Source organism: Balearica regulorum, chromosome 1, assembly GCF_011004875.1.
Source record: "Balearica regulorum gibbericeps isolate bBalReg1 chromosome 1, bBalReg1.pri, whole genome shotgun sequence".
In the NCBI taxonomy this organism is placed as follows: domain Eukaryota; kingdom Metazoa; phylum Chordata; class Aves; order Gruiformes; family Gruidae; genus Balearica; species Balearica regulorum.
Genome location: NC_046184.1, coordinates 202,498,191 through 202,522,491, shown reverse-complemented (window position 1 = coordinate 202,522,491; position 24,301 = coordinate 202,498,191).

Below are 24,301 nucleotides of genomic sequence, written 5' to 3'. Positions count from 1 at the left end.
GTTTTTTTCTCTTTCTTAAATATGTTATCACAGAGGCGCTGATTGGCTTGGCCTTGGCCAGCGGCGGGTCCGTCTTGGAGCCGGCTGGCATTGGCTCTGTCAGACACAGGGGAAGCTTCTAGCAGCTTCTCACAGAAGCCACCCCTGTAGCCCCCCCGCTACCAAAACCTTGCCACGCAAAACCAACACATTCCACCCCTCGCCTCTGTGAATCACATATTTAAGAATTATCATTAAAATATACATTCAACACAAAACTTCACAAACACTAATCACATCAACAAAGAAAAAGAAAAAGAATTCCCCACACCAAAATCAAAACAACACTATCACAACACCAGAGTGGACAATCTACACACAAAATCTATCTCTAGTCCCTTCACCACTATATCACTCTCAAGTTACGTTCAGTCAATGTTTTGCCCGTTACCTCTTCCAATTACTATCCTTATCTCGATTTTCTCGTGCCCCACGTTGGGCGCCAAAAAAGACTGTGGTGGGTTGACCCTGGCTGAGGGCCAGGTGCCCACCAGAGCCGCTCTATCACTCCCCTCTTTCATTAGACAGGGGAGAAAAGGTAAAACTTACGGGTCGAGATAAGGACAGGGAGAGATCATTCTCTAATTATCATCACGAGCAAACCAGACCGAACTTAGAGAGGGAATTCATCTTATTTATTACTAAGCAAAACAGAGCAGAGGAATGAGAAATAAAACCAAAATCTTAAAACACCTCCCCCCACCCCTCCCATCTTCCCAGGCTCAACTTCACTCCCGGCTTCAACCTCCGCCCCCCCCAGCGGCACAGGGGGACGGGGAGTGGGGGTTACGGTCAGTTCCTCACGCGGTGTTTCTGCCGCTTCTTCATCCTCAGGGGGAGGACTCATTGTTCCCCCGCTCCAGCGTGGGGTCCCTCTCACGGGAGACAGTCCTTCACGAACTTCTCCAACATGAGTCTCCTCCACGGGGTGCAGACCTTCAGGAGCAAACTGCTCCAGCGTGGGTCCCCCACGGGGTCACAAGTCCTGTCAGCAAACCTGCTCTGGCGTGGGCTCCTCTCTCCACGGATCCACAGGTCCTGCCAGGAGCTTGCTCCAGCGCGGGCTTCCCACGGGGCCACAGCCTCCTTCAGGTGTCTCCACCTGCTCCGGCGTGGGGTCCTCCACGGGCTGCAGGTGGAATCTCTACACCCCCTCATCCTCCCTCCATGGGCTGCAGGGGGACAGCCTGCTTCACCATGGTCTTCACCACGGGCTGCAGGGGAATCTTGCTCCGGCGCCTGGAGCACCTCCTCCCCCTCCTTCTTCACTGACCTTGGTGTCTGCAGATGTTCTTACATCTTCTCCCTCCTCTCTCTGGCTGCAAAAGCACTCTCTAACTGTTTTTTTCTCTTTCTTAAATATGTTATCACAGAGGCGCTGATTGGCTTGGCCTTGGCCAGCGGCGGGTCCGTCTTGGAGCCGGCTGGCATTGGCTCTGTCAGACACAGGGGAAGCTTCTAGCAGCTTCTCACAGAAGCCACCCCTGTAGCCCCCCCGCTACCAAAACCTTGCCACGCAAAACCAACACACCCTCCTCCCCCCCCCCGCGGCACAGGGGGACGGGGAATGGGGGTTGTGGCCAGTTCATCACACGTTGGCTCTGCTGCTCCTTCCTCCTCAGGGGGAGGACTCCTCACACTCTGCCCCTGCTCCAGCCTGGGGTCCCTCCCATGGGACACAGTCCTCCACCAACTTCTCCAGTGTGAGTCCTTCCCACAGGCTGCAGTTCTTCACCAACTGCTCCAGTGTGGGTCCCTTCCACGGAGTGCAGACCTTCAGGAGCAGACTGCTCCAGCGTGGGTCCCGCACAGGGTCACAAGTCCTGCCAGCAAACCTGCTGCAGCATGTGCTTCTCTCTCCATGGGGCCACAGGTCCTGCATCAGGGGCTGAAGGTAGATACCTGCTCCACTGTTAACCTCCATGGGCTGCAGGGGAACAGCCTGCCTCACTGTGGTCTTCTCCACGGGCTGCAGGGGAATCTTTGCTCTGGCACCTGGAGCACCTCCTGCCCCTCCTTCTTCACTGACCTGGGTGTCTGTAGAGCTTTTTCTCTCACATATGTTCACTCTCTCTGGCTGCAGTTGCTCTTGCGCAGCAACTTTTTCCCCCTCTTAACTCTGTTACCCCAGAGGCACTACCACCGTGGCTGATGGGCTCGGCCTTGGCCAGCGACAGATCCATCTTGGAGCCAGCTGGCATTGGCTTCTAAGAGCTTCTCACAGAAGCCAGCCCTTTAGCCCCCCCACTACCAAAATCTTTCTACACAAACCTCATACATTCCACCCCTTTTCTCTGTGAATCACAAATTTAAGAATTACCATAAAAATCCACATTCATCATACAATCTTCACAAACCTCACTCACATCAACAAAAAATTATTCCCCACACTAAAATCAAAATAACATCATCACAACACCAAATCAAAGTGGACAATTTGCATACGATCCGCCCCTCGTCCCTTCACCACAATTACAACAAGTGAAATTCCCCACAATCTTTCCATTCCCTAACCTTGTTCAGCCCATGTTTTGCCCATTACCTCTCCCAATCACTATCCTTACCTCAAATTCCTCATTGCCCCACACAGGATATCAAAAAGGATTGTGGTGGGTTGACCCAGGCTAGATGCCAGGTGCCCACCAAACCTCTCTATTGCTGCCCTCCTCAGCTGGACAGGGGAAAGAAAACACGATGAAAGGCTCATGGGTCAAGAGCCTTCTCACTTCTCACAGAAGCCACCCCCTGGAGCTCCCCCCACTACCAAAACTTTGCCATGCAAACCTAATACAACTACAGCCTTATGTCAGACACTGCACCAGAATAAGTCTAACTATACTAGAGAATGAATTAATCTTGGAAACAAAAGCACCAGTTTTACTCCTTCTTTTTGAAAGGTCTGTTTTGCCAATCTAAAAATGTAAACAAGAACACTAGAATCACAATTTATTAGGACACAGTAGGAAGTATGGTGAAAAAGACCATGTCCATATTTCTTCTTCCTTTTACACTCCATCCTACCCAATAGTAGAGGGATAGTAGCTGTCGCTTGCTCAGCTTCTTCAAGATCCAAAGTAGCAAGTGTTATTGTTCCTCTTCATGGCTATGACTGAGTATAATACTACTCAATTTATTTTTAACAGAAAACCGACTAACATATATGATGCTACTTTCATTATTTTCATTGAAAAGAGATTCAGCAATGAAGGTTGGGAAGTTAAGGAAAAAGTGAGAATTTTAGATGTAGTTTAAAGTTTTTTAATTGGCCTGTTCTGGATAGAAGTTGCTTGTTAAATGCAGGAGAACATAGAAAAAGTCCTCCTTCCATGAACTATCAGTCATAAAGCAGCAAAAGTAAGATCTTTCAAATATCTTCCTGGATTACGCAACCAGTAGCAACAGTAAGATTTTACCTCCATTAGACAAACTTGTCCCATATCCTGCAGAATAATCTTTAGTGTTTCACACTCAGAGATGTAAGAACATGGGGAAAATACTAATTAAGCTTAATTAATTAACCAACTCCTTCTATTAGAGAACAGGTGGTATCATTAATTTTATATTAATGAAATAAGGAGAAAAAGTCTTAATCTTTATAAAATAATTTGTTTAAACTTGCATGCTATTTACCTAAATCCTCTTCCATGTTTATACCATGAGTAGACTTTGCATCATACACTGGCTCTGCAAGTGACGGCAAAGATATTTCTGCACTTTGTGGAGGCATCAAGTAAAGAAACTGATGGAGGACTGCAGCTAAGATTTCTGACAGAGGACAAAGGGAGCAGCACCTTGTTTCTTGTGCTACAAACTTTCTACATTTAGGTGGCATGTGGGAGGAAAAGGAGGATCAAAGCTTTCTGATCATATTTGGTCAGGTCCACCACATGAGTAGTATCAAGACCTATCTCCTTCCCTGTTGAAGCTTCTTGAGCAAGATGTGTGTATTTCTGTGTGTGTTGAAGGGACACTGATTAAGAACATCCAGCTAATTTTTGATCAATGTTTCAAATCAGAATATATACCTGTTTATATAGAATCATATTCTATCACTCTAATGTTGAGTTGGCAATACCTTGGGGACCACTGGCAGAGTAAGGAGTTAATTAATGTGAATAGCATGATGGAATCTGGCCCTACGTTATTTTGCTAATATTTCTACTAAGTAGGACTATATTAGGTGCAATCTAGTACCATGATGAATATCCAAAGGGTGTGGGAAGCCTTTCATGATTCCAGACATGACAAAGGCTCAGTTGCTCAGTGTAGGCAGGAGTGCGGTATATGCAGAGGCTGTTCAGCTATGCAGCCATCATAAAGTAAGAAGTCCGTAACGGAAGTTGTAAAAAATCCAAGGAAATGGTTTTCTTACATGTCAGGTGACACAAAGGTATGTGTACAGAGATGCAATTGCAGAACATTCTACTTAAACACTGCAGGAACTCCTGCTTCTTATAAAATATGTAAGTAACTCTGTATATTGCTGAGAAAATAGGAAGGAAAAGAGCATTTTCTAATCTTAAAATACCATTCTTTGGAAGTCTGGGCAAGGAAGAAGTAGCAGAAAGAGAGAACAGGATCATGTAATTATACCTGTAGACCTTTAAACAGCTATAATGTGAGAAAATACAGAGGCAAGGAGGGAAAATGGGATATATTCAGAATTAAGACAAACCTTGAAAATATAGGAGGAAAAAACTGTGATGAGGGATTCAAACACTGCATAAAAACTTGCTGCTCAGACTATACAAAGCACTAACAATATGCTAATAGAATAATGAAAATATTTTTCTCTTTTACAGCCTCTCAGTTTTGCTCATACTCTATCAGTCCTTGTGGTTGTACAGTGCCGCCATCTAGCCCATCTGTTTCCATCTGCCTCTGAATATTCACGGATTTCCGCACAGTGGAGATGAAGGGAGCAGACTGTTGTTGTTGCAGTGAGAATTAACATTGGAAATTTAAAATGTAATAAATTTATGAGACACTAATTAGTCATCAGTAGCTCCTTGTGCGTACACTTTGTTCTTTTTTTAAGTCTGTGTGAGATGGCTTAATCTACTTCAAAAATGGAGCAAACTATCCTTCAAGACATATGCAAGGCAAGTGACTACATGAGGAGTTATTGTAGAGCGGCTAGAAAAATAAAATAAAAAGTAAAATAAAGAAAGCCTTGCATAGAGAAAATAAATCTAACAAAAATACTGCAGTAAGACCTACATACCTGTGACCAAAAAAAAAAGAACTGGAAGTAAACTGATATGATTTAACAGCAAGTCATATGAGGTTACTTTATCTAAATGTATCTCTAGTGAACATAATTGGCAGCAGCATAAATTCCTGTGGGCTATGATAAATAAAGATGGCTGAAATGATTATAAATAGCCAAGGGTATAAAACAAACAAAAGATTTTTTTTCCTTCATGAAACTCAAGAATTTGGAAAAGAGTCAGTGAATTGGCTGGAATACCAAGAATTTAGGTTGTAGTTAAGGAAATTAGGTACTACTAGGAAGCTAAACTGTTTGCATTAGCTTTTAGCGGAGTGGCTGGAAATACAGGTTTCCAGAACCTGCCCTTTTCAGAAGGTGACGACAAGGCCAGTGAGGCTGGGATTCAAAATTGTATTTGATATGTACAGAGATTGCATGACTACTTACTGTTACTTTATGTGAAAGACAATACAAAGCTTAATTCTTTGTAGCTGTTGAAACTGAGTGGAGATCACTATGGTGGGCAAGATCTCTTATAGAGCTTTGTACCTCTCTCCCACTACAACAGGTTTTTGTCACCACTGCAAACAGGACATCAGATTTCATGAACTTTGATGTGGCTCAAGGGTAATAAAGCGCTTTTGAGTTAGGCAGACAGCTAGTGTGTCACAAAGAAATGCTGGAGAGGGGAAACACAAAAACAAAACCAAAGAAATTTAAATACCAATCAATTGCCTGGTCTCAACAGTATATTTGATTGTCAAAGATTCATATTTAAACATGAAATCAATGACCTCTAAGTCATAATATGACATCTCCCTTGAAAAAAATAACTACTGTTGTGGAAAAAAATGGTAAGTATGAAATACTGTACCTTTAGGATCTGCGGGTTTTGTTTTGCTTTGTTTTTGTTTTTTAGTAACAATAATTAATGGAACACAAATAACTAAAATGAAGGAAAGCAAAAGAAAACTTGATGTGCGAAAGGAACTTAGTAAACACAGTGGCAGATGGATTTGCCTCAAAGAGACAATATTGTTACTTTACATGACATTTTCTATATAGAGTCTCCTCAAGTCATCTGTCCAAGCAAGAATAACAAATACATTTTTTTCTCTCTTTGGATTACATCAATATGATGCAGCTGCTGCCTCAGCCAGAGAAAGAATCATTCTCCCCAAGTAAGAAATAATTAAGTAAGGGTGAATGCCAAAAGTAGGATAGCTTTTAAATTGAAAGCTCTAAACATTACGGACAGCCCTGGATGTGGGATTATTTTTAGTACTTGAAGTAATAGTAATAGTCTTTTTTGTATTCTGAATTCAAACCTGTTTAAAACAGATGATGCATATGCTCAGAATATTTTTAATTAACATTTAATAAAATTATAGGAGAAAGGCTTTGGTTGAAACAATGCAAGATTAAAGGAAAATTTTTTCTTAAGCTAAATTTTATATTGCAAAATTGTGTGACTCTCATACTATGTGATTTGGTAAGTAAAAATTAACTTAATTTTTTACTTTTTGTGAAAATAAACAACGGTCACTACAAAGCTGGAGGAAACTGTTTTATTGCCTTAATGGTCTATGTTTTTCTCAAGTAACACTGTTTTCTAAAAAAAATGAGGACAAAAACTCAAGTAATATTTTGCCATTTTAGTCTATAGTGAACTACAGGATTTCTTCACTGTTAAATGCAGCTACCAGTCATAAATAAAAACTTAGACAAGAAAAAAACAACAAAGTTGGCTATCACTTAAGGTAAAGGAATTTCTTCATTATTAACTTGAAGAAAACTGGTGTTATCATAAGAACTGAGATGTTGTTTTGATCCCCAGAATACAAATTTACTCACTTTGTAGCACTGGCAATTTATGAAATCCACTACCTTTTGAGAAACTGCAGGCAGTTACAAATCTCCAACCAAACCATCAGAGGTGCTAATATGGTCAGTGATTAATTGTAGCCGTAGGGTTTTGCAATTAGCCAATTTTCACGAAGAAAAACATAGCGAAAAAAATGTTATAAAGAATCATGCACAAAGAATGGCTTGTTTTTTACTTACACTGGTATTGATGTTATACATGCATACAGGAAAACTCTTCTTAGTAACAATGTGACTCTCATTCTTTTCAGCTGGAAATAGGTTAAAGTAATAGATTTTTGTGAAAATGTCCAATGTTTGTAATAAATCAGTCAGTCACATATATACCTAATGCTCCTAAAGCCATGTATGGAAAAGCATTTATTTTTCCTCTTTCCAAATTTTAGTTGAAGAATACATTTTTTCTAATGTATTCATTGTCTGAAACTGCCGTTTATTCCCCAAATATAGTGAAGCTATAAATGGCTTTCTTGCTCTTCATAGTGAATATTCAGTTGATTTCTCTTATGTTCAAAATCAGTCATTCTTCCAGTTTTTAGAAATCTGATGCCCAATCATTAAAAGATAGTGCATTCAAAGCTCTAGTAAGTCCAATGGATTGTCCAATATGGAAGTCATTCATATAAAAATAAAAGGATGTTGAAATAACTAATGATGACGATCAGAAAGGGTTTGTGTAATTTTTATTTAACTCTGCCAAACAAACATGATACAAAAAATTTGAACGATAAAAAAACCTCAGTAACTATAATAGATGTTGGCAAGACATTTTACATAGTCTTGAGTATCACGGTGGTTAGAAAAAAGAATTTCACAAAATCAAAGTAGATCATTAAAACTGGATGAAGTTTTAATGCAAAAATGAAAGCAATCTGCCAATACATTATTATAGCTAAGGCACAATCTTACCACGGAGATCTGAGTTTTGCTTCATAGCAGCTCAAACTTTCTAGCAAATTTGTGGGAGAAAATCAAAGTAATCAGTGGCACAGTTTGTCAGCATGGGAAGTGAAGATAGCTCTGTCTGCTATGAAAATTGGTATCAAAACTTGATGAAAGCTGTCTGGTACATGGTTTAACCTTTCAGGTTAATTTACCAATTGAACAAGTAGGGATGTGCTGGATTCTACCTCTCTAGAAGTCTGTACATCAAGACCGGGTAACTTTCCAATAGATGTGCTAAAATTTAAAGCCACATTGTAGCTTGAATGTAAGAATTACTGGATGAGTTTCTATGGCCTGTGTTATTTAGGGAGACAGGCTATTAAAGATCATAATGTTCCTTCTAATTTGGAAATCTATTAACCTTATTTGATTGAGTCTTTTACTTCACTGTTATGCTTTCTACAGGGACAGAATATGGTGGGGAGAAGCAGAAGGAGCATCCAACCTTGGAACAGAAAAGCAAAATCAATCGATTTGGAAAGCCTCGTAATGGTTAACAGAATATTTAATTGAAAATAGCCCTTGAGAATTTTACTGTGGAAGAGCACATGAGCTTGGAACTGCCCGTGTCTTCATAATAAAGGCTCTTTACTTGTGAGATTGGCAATTAAATGAACAATTATTTGTGTTAATTAAAATATGAAGCAGCAATATATTTTCTACTGGTTCAGGATGTGTTGAAGTGAGCTTATGATTGAACTAGCTTTCAAAATTATATCTGAACAAACTGCTTTCAGCTAAAAGCAATGGGAAAGATCTAGCTGCCCTATATATACTTCCCATATATCCTTTGCCTATGAAGAATTCCATCTCCGAGAAGATGTTTGAAATGAAACTCCTAAATTAGATATAAAACTAACAAGCTATAAAAATTGCAAACTTGACAGCAAACCAGAAGACTCCTGGGGTGGGATTTGTCTCAGTATATTTTAGATGTGTATTTTAGGATAAAATTATTTACATCACAGAATAGCTTATTTCTCTCCATTGATTCCATAGGGATCCTAATGGGATGAAATCAGCTTGCAGGTTCAGATATCTAAATGTACATGTCTACATGTGCTGTAGGTGACTAAATTCCCATATCATCTGATGGAAATCTAATTAACAGAGCCAGCGGAGGCTAAAGCAATTCGGTTGACTACAAGTAGGCGTCCATTCAAGGGTTAGCTGAATCACTTCCCAGAGTCCATTGCCTGTGTTAACTACAGTTTCATAAGTGTAGTGGGAGCCTAGACACATAGCTTATATTTATACACCAAAACATTAATATTCTTAAAGATATAATATCAGAGAGTTATAAACTTTTTTTAAAAAATAATAATCTGTAGACCCACTTCACTGACGCAATAGAATATACAATAATTTGTGTTTTAGAAGGCTGACAGGAAAGCTAGGAAGTTTACCATATTGAATCTCCACTGTAGACTCAGTTTAAAAGACAGTGTGAAGCCTCACATCTACCCCAGCCCATTTATTCAATGCAACAGAGTAGAGCAACCTGCTGATCCCTAAAAGCCCTGCATTCAGCCTGAGGGCTCCCTGTTGTGCGAGTACCACGGTAAATACAACCAAGCCACCTCACCCGTTCCCCTTCACAGGGTGCAATATCTGAGGCTGAGGCTTGCAGAACATAAATTGGCATAAAAACACAAATCACTGTACAGCGTCCGAACCCATTGCAATCCACTGGAAGCTCCGAAAAGGCTGCAGGAATGTAGGCAAGCCAGGCCTCCATGAATTGTGCCAGGTACAGCATCATCAGCTAATGCATTCCCCACCTGGGAAAGCCTGAAGGCATCATGGAGCTTCAGAGTGTCTATACCCACCTTTTGGGTGTAGCATGGAAACGCATTTTGTCTAATTTGCTTCTGAATCTCAGTACAGAAATAACTGTACATAAAACATACACCAACCTGAATTCTTAGGTGTCCATTTCTAGGGAATTTCCCCCCCTTGAAACAACCTACCCATTCCTTTTTCAAAAAACAGGAGTCATAAACAAATATGTACTTTGGTTCAGAGCAAACAAGACTGTCTTCAGTTTGTCTGACCAGAGTAAAATGCTCCTGCCTCTTCCTGACAGTTTGACGCATGGGGAAATTACGCAGACTGACACAAAAGTACACTCAAAACCAGGAGCAGGAGAAGCAGGCAAAGAGAGGACTAACAAACTAGGATTAAGAGGACTGGAGTTTATACATCTAATTTTTTACATACAGAAGGAAAAAACCCCACAGAGATACTCAAATGAGGTCAAAATAAAAAGAAGACAGACATAGAAGATGGTTATAAGATGTGCAAAGAATAAGTAAATTGAAGCCAATGCAGAAGGCATATAGAAACTAGTGAAGGGATTCAAGAAAGGGGAGAAACAAAGCAGCAGGAGAGCGACGTAATGTTGACAGCTGTGCTTCTCTGGATCAGCCCAGTTTCCAATCATTGATTTTTCACTTGACAGCTAAGCAAGTCAGGGCATCTCTGGAAATTAGGTTTGCTACAAAACCAATCACTGAGTCCCATATTAATGTTTGTGTTCTTTCTTTTCCAATTACTTGATTTTTATGTTAGGTGAGAGAAGAAGATCTTTCTTTGATTCTTGACTTCAGTATTTCACCTAAGACTTCTGATGGGCTTTTTAGTTGTGTAATGAATCACACCTTTAAAAAAAAATAATTTTAAAATCAAATACAATCTTTTCTTCTACTGACCAGTCTGTAGCTGTAACTGGGAAACATGAAGCAGCTGTTGAATATCTGGGATAATTGTGGCATCTGAGAAGCTGGATAATCACTGAAACAATTTTCTCACTATTTAACCTAATCTATGTGTATTCAACAGTCTGGCCCTTTGTAGGATAAATAGAGCAGCTATGCAGATGGGGAAGGAGAGAAGGGAAGACTGTCTCGCCATAGTTATTAAGTGAAGGCATAGTTAAGCAAGGAATAGGATGAATAAGTTGTGCTCAACATTATCAGATTCAGACTAAGTTCTTTGGTTCTGTTTTGTTGCCTTTCTGAAATATTAGATGTTATTCATTTTAATATGTTGAAGAAATGCCCAAATGAATGGATCAGAAACTATTGCTCTCACAAATGGAAATGATAAATGTGTATTTTCAATTGGTAAATGATGAATTTTCTACTCAGCGGGGGTATTTCTAGTTAAAATCCTTGTCCCAGTGAAGTGGAGTGAACAGGCAATTTGTCACTGACTTTAAGGTACCAAACATTCATGGTGGCACTTTATTTTCACTGGTTTTGGCCCCATTCCTCCATCCATTGTACTTGGGCAGAGAGATAGTATATCATATATTCAGGGCTGGAAAGCTCTATAAATGTGATGACAGTTATACTGTTATAAATAGCATTCATTGACTAAATAATATATGGGGGGTTTTTTACCAATGTAAGCTTCTTTAAAGTTCTGAGTATGTAAGCAATGCTTTTGTAATGGCTTTTAAGTATCTGAGAGATTAGATAAAATGGGCTTAATAATTCTGAAAGGCAAAGTTCATACATGACTCAGATGAGCATTACATTTCCCTTGTTTCCCCCATCCCCTCTCCCTGCACAGCGTAGTAATGAGTACAGTGAGGTTGTCCTTTAACACAGAGAACAAATGTCAGGTTAAGTACAATCAAAATAAACAGTTTCCTTTAAAGTACCTTTATTAGGTTAATCTCTGTTCTCTTACATTTATTTATTTAAAGGTGAATTAATTTGCTGCTCTTCCCATTTTACTGACCCTTTATGCCTTGGACCTCCCCACTGAGGCAAGAAACAAAACTGATTAAAACCATGAATATCTAAATGAGAGACTGTTCAAATTCCTCAACAGTGAATCATTTTTTCTTTTACTGATCTGCTCTCAAGTATCTGTAGGATATCCTGTCACATCCATAGATGGGACAGGATGAGGCAGTGAGCAGTGGGGATGAACATGCCTAGGTCAGACCCTGTGAAGGTGCTCTTAGGCTGGGCTGTGCAAATTCTTCCAGATGTTCAATGTCACTGCTGCCCAGAAAACTCAGCCATTGTGGTGGGTTGACCCTGGCTGGAGACCAGGTGCCCACCAGAGCCGCTCTATCACTCCCTCTCCTTAATTAGTCAGGGGAGAAAAGGTATAACAAAAAGCTTGCAGGTTGAGATAAGGACAGGGAGACATCACTCACTAATTATCGTAATAAGCAAAACAGACTGAACTTAGAGAGGGAATTCATCTAATTTATTACCAAACAAAACAGAGTAGAGGAATGAGAAATAAACCCAAATCTTAAAACACCTCCCCCCACCCCTCCCATCTTCCCGGGCTCAACTTCACTCCCGGCTTCAACCTCCTCCCCCCTCAGCGGCACAGGGGGACAGGGAATGGGGGTTACGGTCAGTTCATCACACGGTGTTTCTGCCGCTTCTTCATCCTCAGGGGGAGGACTCCTCTTATCGTTCCCCTGCTCCAGCGTTGGGTCCCTCTCACGGGAGACAGTCCTTCACAAACTTCTCCAACGTGAGTCTCCTCCACGGGGTCCAGACCTTCAGGAGCAAACTGCTCCAGCGTGGGTCCCCCACGGGGTCACAAGTCCTGTCAGCAAACCTGCTCTGGCGTGGGCTCCTCTCTCCACGGATCCACAGGTCCTGCCAGGAGCTTGCTCCAGCGCGGGCTTCCCATGGGGTCACAGCCTTCTTCAGGTGTCTCCACCTGCTCCGGCGTGGGGTCCTCCACGGGCTGCAGGTGGAATCTCTACACCCCCTCATCCTCCCTCCATGGGCTGTAGGGGGACAGCCGGCTTCACCATGGTCTTCACCACAGGCTGCAGGGGAATCTCTGCTCCGGCGCCTGGAGCACCTCCTGCCCCTCCTTCTGCACTGACCTTGGTGTCTGCAGATGTTCTTACATCTTCTCACTCCTCTCTCTGGCTGCAAAAGCGCTCTCTAACTGTTTTTTGTCTTAAATATGTTATCACAGAGGCGCTGATTGGCTTGGCCTTGGCCAGCGGCGGGTCCGTCTTGGAGCCGGCTGGCATTGGCTCTGTCAGACACAGGGGAAGCTTCTAGCAGCTTCTCACAGAAGCCACCCCTGTAGCCTCCCCTGGTACCAAAACCTTGCCATGCAAACCAAACACATGCTCTGAAAATCTATTATTTGTTTCTGTGACTTATTAAAGTGAACTGTACAGTGAGAGACTTGTACTTGTCTAATACGTGGGACTGTGAAATTTAAGTCCTGATTGTAAGTTTAGAATTAGAGTGGGGACTTTGACTTAGGCATCACTTATCTTTGCCTTAGCCTTTTTAGCTATGCTGGGATATCTTCCTCACCTTCAGATCCTCCTCGAGAAATCTGAACAATATTTCCATATAGGTGAATTGGTATTTTCTGATAAAATTATGTTGGAAAATGTTTTGATTTGCTGTATTCATTGCTGTAGTGCAGTTCTGAAAGAAGGCTAGAGGGGTTAAAACATCCAGTCATAGAGGCCAAACCAGACTCAGCTGGGGCTTTAGAGTTTGTTATAGTTTAAGGCTTGTGAAAATTAAATAAAAACAATCCCACCAAAACAACCAAGTTTATCCATTGGTTTATCAATTGCATTCCTTAGATGGTTTTTCTCTCACTTCCAGTGAGAAAATGTATATCTAGAGAAAGTCTTCAGTTACTGCCTCAAGCCGTTTTACAAAATGCTAATGGAGATTCCCTTTGGTTATTCTTAATTTTGTGGACTACGGTCACACATTAAAAATTGCCTGAATAGTATGTACCCTCTGCTGCAGAGGTCGCATGGTGCTGATTATAAGGAGAAGTATTATTTCATGTAAGGCAATAACATTTCCTGACTAACACACTTCTGTTTCACATCTCACCCCAGAACAATTGGCAGGATCAATAATGGGCACAGCTGTTTCAATGAGGAATCTAAATTCCTGGTTGCCTAATACTGGCATTGTACTGGAAGTTTCTCATTTCATGAAGTACTGCTGTAAAACAGAAAAAGAATTCTCTCAGGAAGCATCGAACCATTATGCTAGGAAAAGATTTGTTGTTATATCTTGAATTAGCCAGATTCTGTTTTCTTTTGTATTGTTGGAGCAAGTAATATTTACCCAGCTTCTCTCAAGTGGGGTATTTTTGAGGAATTTCATGCTAGTATCTTGAAGAGCTGCAGAGCAAAGAGTAAAAAGTTTAGCTTAATAAGCTTAATAAAAAAATACCAACCCAAAACAACCCCAAAATTGTTCAATGTTTCTCACCCAAAATACCCATGTTATTACTGTGTGCTCATTTTGTATCTGTATCTTAATTGTATATCACAGAAGTGGACCTGAGTCCTCAAAAGTGATGGGAATGGGAAATACGTTTATAGACGACTGTATAAATGCATTGGAATTTGCTGTATCTGTCAGTTTTAAGGCACTTTTATATAGAGATAAAGTGGAAATAAGAAACAAGTATATAGTAATAGTCACAGGCAGTCAGGTTAAATGAACCCATGCTAACAGCATGGGTCATGAGAACACACTCCTTATGTTTCTGTTCCTTTCTAGGGCTTGGCAGATGTAAGGAAGAGAAGAGGTGTATATAGCTGAAAATGATTTCTTCTTGAGGCTTATCTGGATATGATACTACGAGGTCATTATTACTTACAATAGAGGGCAGTTAGATGACAACATTCAGTACGGTGCAAGGTAAGACTACTGAACAGCACAGATGACAATCCAACATTTATCATGTTATTTAAAACCAAGAATAATTTGGAAAGTAGAAATGGAAGTACAATCCCAGATGCCTTTTCTGCACTTGAAATTTGGTTTTATTTGTAGAATATATTTTTCTACAGGGTAGATTTGTAGAGAAATCACACTGCTCTATTTTAATCCTCAGAGAAAGACTGCCTCTGAGAGCACTTCAATAATTCCTGAACATGTTTTTCAGATGGTGCAGCATGCTGCCTCTGGTGTGCCCTCCTGCACCACCGTATCCACCTCCTCCATGATCATTTTGGGATGATTCATTCTTCATCCTTGCACTGATGAATCACTGTGCCCACAATCAGCATGTGCATGTCAGAATTAAAGTTTAGAAATTGGGGGAACAATCTGAAAATGTTCAGAAGATATGGTGTTACATAAATGTACTCTTGTACTATTTTCATCTGTTTCATCTTTGAAAGGCAACAATGAGCAAAACATGTTAATGAGTTTGGTGTATGAGAAGCAAAGCTTTACCAGGACATTGTTCATATCCTACCTATGAAATGTCCCATACATATTTTTCCAAAGTTACTTGAATTATTGCTGTTTAAAATACAGGGATTTTTTTCATCAATATGATTTATATGTGATTTTTGGTGAACTGATTGTACTTTTTTTCCAGTGACTAGTCAAATTCTGTTGTACCGAGTAATGAAAATTCTAGCACAAGGCATGTGAAGTGGAGGAGATAGACTGCCACCGTTAGTATAAATGACAACTGTGATCCATTAGACTGCCAGGAGCCAAGTCAAACCAAATTAATTCAAATGGATGTCATGCTAATGGAATAAGTAGAACTCTAAATTATGTTTTCAAACCTTCCACACTCAGGATCTAGTGAACATGTTCAGCAGAGTAAAGAACAAAGTTAAGTGGTGAGCTCTCTGCAAGCGGATTTGCCACACAATAAGTTATCATAGCATAGAAAATTATTTATGCATTCTGTAGTGACTCTTTGAGCCTGTTTTGATCTCTGGATGACTGTAAGACAAGATGACCAAATCAGAGCATCTTAGCTGTCAGTAAAAGAAGGTTAAGTTATCCTGCATTTGATATAGCATGTCACAAGTAGTTGGTACTCACAGACATTAGCACATGACCTTGTTGAATGGTAACCTGAGTATGTATTCTGAATCCTAATCCTCTAACTGGTCTGCAGAAATCCATCTCCAGGCATCAACAGCAAGAAGACCTTTGTCTTCATTACTGAGAAGAGTTTAACTACTGAGCAGCGTGGAAAAGCTCTCTAGCTGTCAAAAGTTTCAAAGATGTTAGATTTAGGCTGTCACTTTCATATGAAAGTGGAATAAACCACAAAACTCATTCCTTCATCAATGGCTTCAATCAGGCATAGAAAACAGCTTATACTTATCAAACATTATACTGCAGTGTTGGAAGGAGACAGTGTTACCTAAATTTTTAATGTTTTGACTGAATTGGAAACTGTGGCTATGGAAGCAAGCTTTGTAAGTACCTAGATATATTTAGGATGAGGGGCAGACTCTCAACTGGTTTCAAAATATTCAGAATTAAAAACTAGATGACACCTTTAGCTATGTTATGAGAAATGTATAAAGAGATGATGCAGAGCAATAAGGATGTATTTAATACAAACAAAAAAAATTGCCCCACCTAAAAAGTCATAAATTCATTTTTTATTATATTAAGCACATAGTTATATGGTATATAGCTCAGGGAGATGGCAAAGTAATTGGGAAATATCTATATTATTGTACAAAGATTTAAAATCATAAGTCAGTTGAACATCTTAGAAGGTCATTCAAGCTATCATTCCTATGTAGAAAGCCAGAAGGTCTAATGATTCTAACAGGAACCAATGTCTGAAATCCACTAATGAAGGCATGAAGCAGTATTTCCAGTAACTGCATTTGACCCATTCTGCCAAATTATAAAAAACTTTTGTTTACTGCAGGATCACAAGATAGGTCAGGCTGGGAGGGACCTCAGGAGGTCTCTGGTCCAACCTCCCACCCAGAGCAGGGTCAGCTCTGACGTCAGACAAGGCTGCTCAGGATGTCATCCACTTGAGGCTTGAAAACCTCCAAGGGCACAAGCTCTGTGGGTAACCTGTGCCACCATCTGACTGTCCTAATGGGAAAACACCTTCTCCTTATATCCAGTGTGACTCTTTCTAGTTTCCATTTATGTCAGTTTTCTCTTGCCCTCCTGCCAAGCACCACTGTGATGAGTCCAGCTCTGTTCTCTGCATGATCTCTTGTAAGCACTGGGGCTGCTCTTAGGTACCTCCAAAGCCGTCTCTGCTCCAAGCTGAGCAAGCCCAGCTCCCCTAGCCTCTCCTCACAGAGCAAGTGCTCCAGCTCCGACCACCTTTGTGGCCTCTGCTGAACAGTCTCCAATTCATTGATGTCTTCCTTGTGTTGGAGGGCTCAAAGCTGGACGTACTATCCGGATGTGGTCCGGTGAGTGCTGAGTAGGGGAATCACTCTGGCTCTGTTCCTGTTCATGCAGCCCAGGATGCCACTGAAAGTCTCTGCTTTCAGGACACACTGCTAGCCCATGTGCAGCTTACTGCCCACCAGGACCCAGGGCCTTTCCCACAGAGCTACTCCCCAAGCAGTTGGTCCCCAGCCTCTGTCATTCATCTGTCCTACATATAGGATTTTACATTTGTCCTTGTTGAGTTTCATAAGGTTATATCATTCCTCCAGCCACTTTGGATCACTCTGGATGGCAGCCCTGCTCTCAAACATAGGAGCTGTCCCCACTCTCCAGCTTGGAGTCATCAGCAGATGTGATGAACAAGCAGCCCGTAAGCTCCTCTAGGTCATTGACAGAGGTGTTAAACAAGACATGTCTCAGGACAGACCCTTGTGGTCGTCCCCTTGTCACTGACCTCCAGGTAAAGTATTTAACCACTGCCCTCTGATCATTCAACTAGGTTTTTATTAATCTTCTTGTCCATTCATTCAGACCATAACATCTTAATATGGATGCAAGAATATTGTGGAAAACAGTGTTGAAAGCATTGCTGAAGTCAAGGTAAATAATGTTCAGTGCTCTCCCTTTATCCACAAATGTACTCATTTAATTGTGAAAGGCAGTTTGTCCATTTTACTACAGAAGACAAACAGTTTGGTCAAGCACAATTTACGCTTGAGAAATCAGTTCTGTCCTTTCCTGATAACATTCATCTTCATTCTCCCAGAGATGTACTCCAAGAACACTCATTCTTTGTTTTTCCAAGGGACCAAAATAAGATGATTGGCTTTTTGAAGATGATTGAGACATTCACCTTTCTCCAGTCATCACAGACCTCCCCACATCTCCATGATCTTTCAGTGGAGATATAGAATAGCCCTGCGAGTACTTTGGCAAATATCTCAGCACCCTTGATGCAGCCCATTGGTTGTTCTGGATTTGCATGTGTGGTGGGTTGACCTTGGGGAGCTGCCAGACCCTCACCCAGCCACTATCTCAGTCTCCTTCCTCAAACAGGACAGGGAGAGAAAACAAGATAGAAAAGCTTATGGGTGGATATAAGGATGGGGAGATCCCTTACTGATGACTGTCATGGGCAAAACAGACTCGACTTGGGGAAAACTAATTTATTGCCATTTAAAATAGATTTGGATGGTGAGAAAAAAAGACAAATTAAAATCACACCTTCCCACTACCACTTTATTTCCCGGCTCAACTTCCCTCCTGACTCCTGTACCTCCCCCTCTTCCAGATGTACAGGGGGATGGGGGTGAGGCAGAGGGTTGTGGTCAGTCCATAACACTTTGTCTCTACTGCTTCTTCCTCCTCACACTTTTCCTCTGCTCCAGTGTGGGGTTGCCACAGGCTGCAGCTTTCTTCAGGAAATATCCACCTTCTCCAGCATTGTCTCTGTATGGGCTGCAATGTTACTCTGATGTTGTCCTCCATGGGCTGCTGGTGAATCTCTGTTCCAGCACCTGGAGCACCTGCTCCTCTCCTTCTTCTCCAACCTTGCTGTTCATACAGCTGTTTCTCACACTTTTTTTCCTCACTCTTCTGTCTGTGTGGCATTTTGCCCTTTCTTAAATACTCTTTCCCAGAGGCACCACTGTCTTAGCTGACGGGCTCTGATGTGTTCCATGGTGGGTCTGTTGAGGCTGGCACGCAGCAGACCTAACCTCTCTTCACAGAGGCCACCCCTGCACCCCTCTACTGTCAACATCTTGCCACCTGCACCCAATACAGCATGAGTCCATACCATATTCATGGACAAACTGATGAGGTATGAACTAGATCAGCAAAAAACAAGGTGGTCTGAAAACTGGCTGAACTGCGAGGCTGAAAGGATTGTTATCAAGGGCACAGTCCAGCTGATGGTCAGTCACCAGTGGTGTGCCCCAGGGGGACAGTGCTCGGATCAATACACTTTAACATCTTCAATAATGACCTGGATGATGGGACAGTGTGCATCTGCAGCAAGTTTTCAGATGATACAAAACTGGGAGGAGTGGCTGATACAGCACATGGGTATACTGCCATTCAGAGGGACCTCAACAGCCTGGAAAAAAGGACTGAGAAGGACCTTATGAGGTTCAGCACAAGGAAATCCCAAGTCGTGAGACTTGGGAGGAATAACTCTAGGCACCAGGACAGACTGGGGGAAGCCAGCTGAGAAACAGCTCTGCAAAGAAGGTCCTGGGGGTACTGGTGGGCAACAAGTTGACCATGAACCAACAATGTGCTATTGCAGCAAAGAAGGCTAACCAGCAGCCTCCTGGGCTGCTACAGGCAGAGCATTGCCAGCAGGCTGAGGGAGGTGATCCTTCCCTTCTGCTCAGCACTGGTGAGATACATCTGGAGTGCTGGAGCCAGTTCTGGACTCCCCCGTGGAAGAGAGACATGGACATACTGAAGAGAGTCAAACAGAAGGCTGTGAAGGTGATTAAGGGCTTGGTGCATCTATTTGTCATACAAGGAGAGGCTGCAAGAGCTGGGACTGTTCAGCATGGACAAGAGAAGGCTCAGGAAGATCTTAGCAAAGTGTATAAATGTTCAGTGATGTATGAAGTTGGTGGCCATTTGTCCCATCCCACTGAATATGATGAAAACAAGACGTTAGGAAGCATAAACCAGTGAACTGTTCTGACTGCAGGATCCTAAACTGCCTCAGAGGCAATTGTACGTTTTAGTATCTGATCTGAATAATACACTTAGATGCTAACCAGGAATAGTAAATTTTGAATGAATGTTTATAAATCACCTCATATTATGAAAGTTTCAGGAATTATCAGTATGTATAAGACTAGCTATAATTTAAAGAAATGTTGACTTTCTGTCTTACATATCATGCATATCACTGTTTACAGTGTTTATTGTCTTGGATTTTCTGAGTTACTGTTGTACTTTCCACCTTGTAAACAGAAACCTCCAAACTAAATCTACAGAGGATCTTGTAAGGATCTTGCAAATTTGAATTTGGAACACTTCAACACAGGTCAGTTAAAAAAGTCAACATATAATCCAAAGTGTGGAATGGTGTAAGGCTCTGATAACAAGTGAATGTCACAAACACCTGTCTTGACATGGACAGGGATGGGCTGATGATGAACAGGGAGTGTGGAACAAGAATGGAGCCTGCGGAGGCAAGATAACGTCTTGTGAGACCACTCCTCTATTCCTGGAACACGTAAACAATGACCATCTGTGCCCTGTGAACCATGTGCCTATGACAGATCACCACTCACTTGGTCAGCCCTGAAGGGGGGGGTGGGACAGTGAGACCCCCAGGACCTCCACAACCCACCGACTCATTTCTAGAATGTTTATGAACATTCCTGAGCACATACTGGCCTGCTCAGTGATGACAGACCCCCGCCTATGCGGCAGGCACATTGGTTTATAAAAAGTGGAAACATAAGTTTTGGTGCGTGCCCACCACCTGAAGACTACAACTACGAGCAGAGAACATGGCTGGATCCGAGGGTGGTGATATCTTTTCTCTCTCTCTCTTTTCTTTCTCTTCTTCTTTTCCTCTCTATCACTCTCTTTGTCTCTAACTTAATTTTCGGCACATTAGGATAATATTGTCACACGTCTTGCTAAACCCTTACCTTTCATAGTTCTGCTAAATTTTGAGCATTGTTATGACCTTTGCCAAGCCTCTATCTTTTGTAGTTCCACTGAGTTTTAAGTAAATTTATGACTGGTTTGAACCTCTGAAGCAATTGTCGTTACTTCTGATTACCGTGCAGAGAATTAAAAAGTTAACCTTACCCTCACCCCCTTGAGTGGGACGGGACAAATGGCCACCGACTTCATACAACACTGAATCAGAGATCATATTTATACAGAGGTAGTTTTGCCAAGTGAACGATCACCCTACGGCAAATCATAGAACTGCTATGAAGCTATAAACTTTCCTTTTCCCACAAAAGCCTCATTTATGCAGAACATGGCACAGTGGTGATTCCAATGCGGAAACTTTTTCTTGGATTTGTGTGGGGTTTTTTTAAAAAATACCATTGTGTTGTTGAAAAGACAGCTATAACACTGTTTTCTTCAAAAACTAAAATTATCCTTTTATATTCTTTGACATGTGAAGCACTGATGGAGGTTATACTTCTTTTTTGTTCTGGGAAACATAATCATGACCTCAAAGGAGTCTTACTTAGTGAATATAACTTACCCTCTGTGTATTTAATCCAAGCTTTCTTGGACATACAATCTGCCAAGATTTCTATCTAATAGATATTTCGACGCTGCTGCTATTTTCAGAGGCAGAGCTAGCAGGTTTAGGCTTTTATTGAAGACTTTCAGCTAAGGGCAGGTAAACTTTCCGGATTCTTGTGTGAATGTGTGAAGAATTTACTAACCTTGAAAACCAGCACAAATATTTTAATCATCTGCTCTGTTTTTGTGTCACAGTCTATTATGACTACAAACTACACTGTGAATTGAATGCTGATTTCAAACAGTATGAAAGAGCAACACAGTGAATGTCTTTTGACTAATAAATTGGAACATTTTTTTTGGTCGGTAACATTTCAAATGAAAATTCATGTAAGTGATGTCTTTGAAGGTGTAATAAAAGAAGTGTCTTAGCAGTCAGAAACATCAGGAAAGTCCACTACTGCTTACAAGAAGCAAGGTGATGTTGGCTTTGGATGTACAGATGCAATCTTTTCTTGCTGCATGGGAATTTTTATGTTTAACTCAACGGTACACTGAGATTAGAATACACTTGATAGGTATGCGAAATCAGATAGATCTTCATGGAGCTGAATCGCATCACATAGAAACCTTCTTCAAAGTAAATATTTAATTAGCTTCTCTTATTGAGATGTAATCATTCAGCATCTTTGCTCAGTGCAATTGAAACAGATGACATAGTAGATGACACTAAGGTCTGATAAGGTGACACAAGACTCTATGCTGAGTCACCCTGAGCTTGACTTTCTGATGCTCCACAATATGGTTCAGAGGAACTAGTGTTAAATTACACTGATGGGCATGTCCATACAGCTTCACCCCTGACAGAGAGAAGGTAAGGCAGGGGAAGACTCATGGGGAAAGGACCACAGGAGCCAAGGATGACTTGGAAAGAAACACTGGAAACAAATCTGTATTGTGCAGACAGTTTAGGCAAACTAGTGTGTTGAGCAATTGTTTCCAAATTTCTGGTAAAGTGAAATATCAGGGCTAGGCTGAGCTTGTTCAGAAATGCAACCTATGAGTAGGAAGTTTTGCCACTGTGGAGCTTTACAGGTGGTTCCCTAAGTACAATTTATGCTATGAAGAAAAGGGAAAGTCTGTCTAAGAGGGAGACATGAACGTAGAGTGCATCATCGGTATCATGAAGCAAACCTTTTTATCTAGAATTAGCTGATCTCCTCTTCAGTTCAAACAATGAATCTAATTCATGTTTGACTAAAATTCAGTTCAACTTCTATATATTTTTCTTCTGCGTACAAAGTGCATTTTACCCTCATACATGCAACATGTCTGTCGCCCTTACCAGAGTAACATTCCTATCTCCTAATGCAAGCAACCTTCCTGAGTCTATAAAATTTTATTATGAAGGTCTTGTTTCATAAGAAAGCTCTTGTGAAAATGGGGCACACTGGAATGCACACAAACCAACAGCAACCCAGAACGAGGAGTCACCCAGAGTGAAGAGACGCCATTCAAGAAAAATGTGTCTCGGAAGCACAGGATATTAAGAGACATTCCTTCCTCAGTGTGAGCTGACCAGAGATTTCTTCCCGTTTAGTTTTTAGGGACCAGTGTTGCATGGATCTGGACATAGTATTTTTCATGTACTGTATACAGTTCAGAACTAGATCAATTATAATTATCAACAAGGACTTTTCTATACAAGAGTTAACATGTCCTGGACAAACTCTATTATGGCCAGTTGAATTTAGCTTATCTGAATTTACATTTTAAAGTTATGTGGCAATTAATATTGAATATTGTCTTTAATTTTTTATTTGGCAAAGCCATTTAGAATCAGTCAAGACAAAAGACATAAACATATTACTACAATTACTTTATATGCAGATATCCTTCATCCTGTAGGCTATTCCTATATTGAGTTTTCCAGAGGCATTGAAACACATTTCAATTATAAACTAGCTAAAGCACAGTAGTTTTAATATAATTTATATAGAAATCTTTACTTTTGTGACTGTTTGTCCTGTTTTTTTGGCTGGAATAGAGTTAATTTTCACAAGAAGCTGGTAGGGGACACAGCCAGGACAGCTGACCTAAACTAGCCAAAGGGATATTCCATACATTCCATACATCATTCCATATGATGTCATGCTCACAATAAAAGCAGGGGGAGCTGGATGGGGAGGAAGGATAGCTGCTCAGGGATGGGCTGGGCATCAGGTTCTGGGTGGTGAGCAAATTGCATTGTGTATCACTCGCTTTATATATTCTTTTATTAGTATTATTGTTATTTTCTTCTTCCTTTTTTCTTCTACTGAACTGTCCTTATCCCAACCCACGAGTTTCACCCTTTTCTTCCGATTGTCATCCCCATCCCACTAGGGATGGGATGTATGGGATGTATGGTTGGGATACTTATTTATACGGTACACTACAGCTGTGTGGTACTTATTTGCTGGCTGGGGCTAAACCACAACACTGGTTTAAGTACATAGCCATAGCAATATGGAGTGTCTACCACTTACCAGCTTTCCTTGCTCAGTTGTAATGTTCACTTTGAACTGTGTTCTTGTAAGCAATTTTTGATGGTCTTCTGAAGAATCTGCAGGAACACATTTAAAAATTCCAAAACTTATTTCAGTAGTGAAAACATGTATATTACATTAAAAAGCAACAAAACCATGTGTATTTATAGTCTATTAAATTTGGGGCCACATCACAGTCTTCTGTCTGACATTCCTTCCAGGCCATAAACACAACATTCCACTTCAGATGAACAAAGAGAAATCCAGATTTTAACCATCTTTAATTCGGATTAGTGAAGTGAAGGATAGGGTAC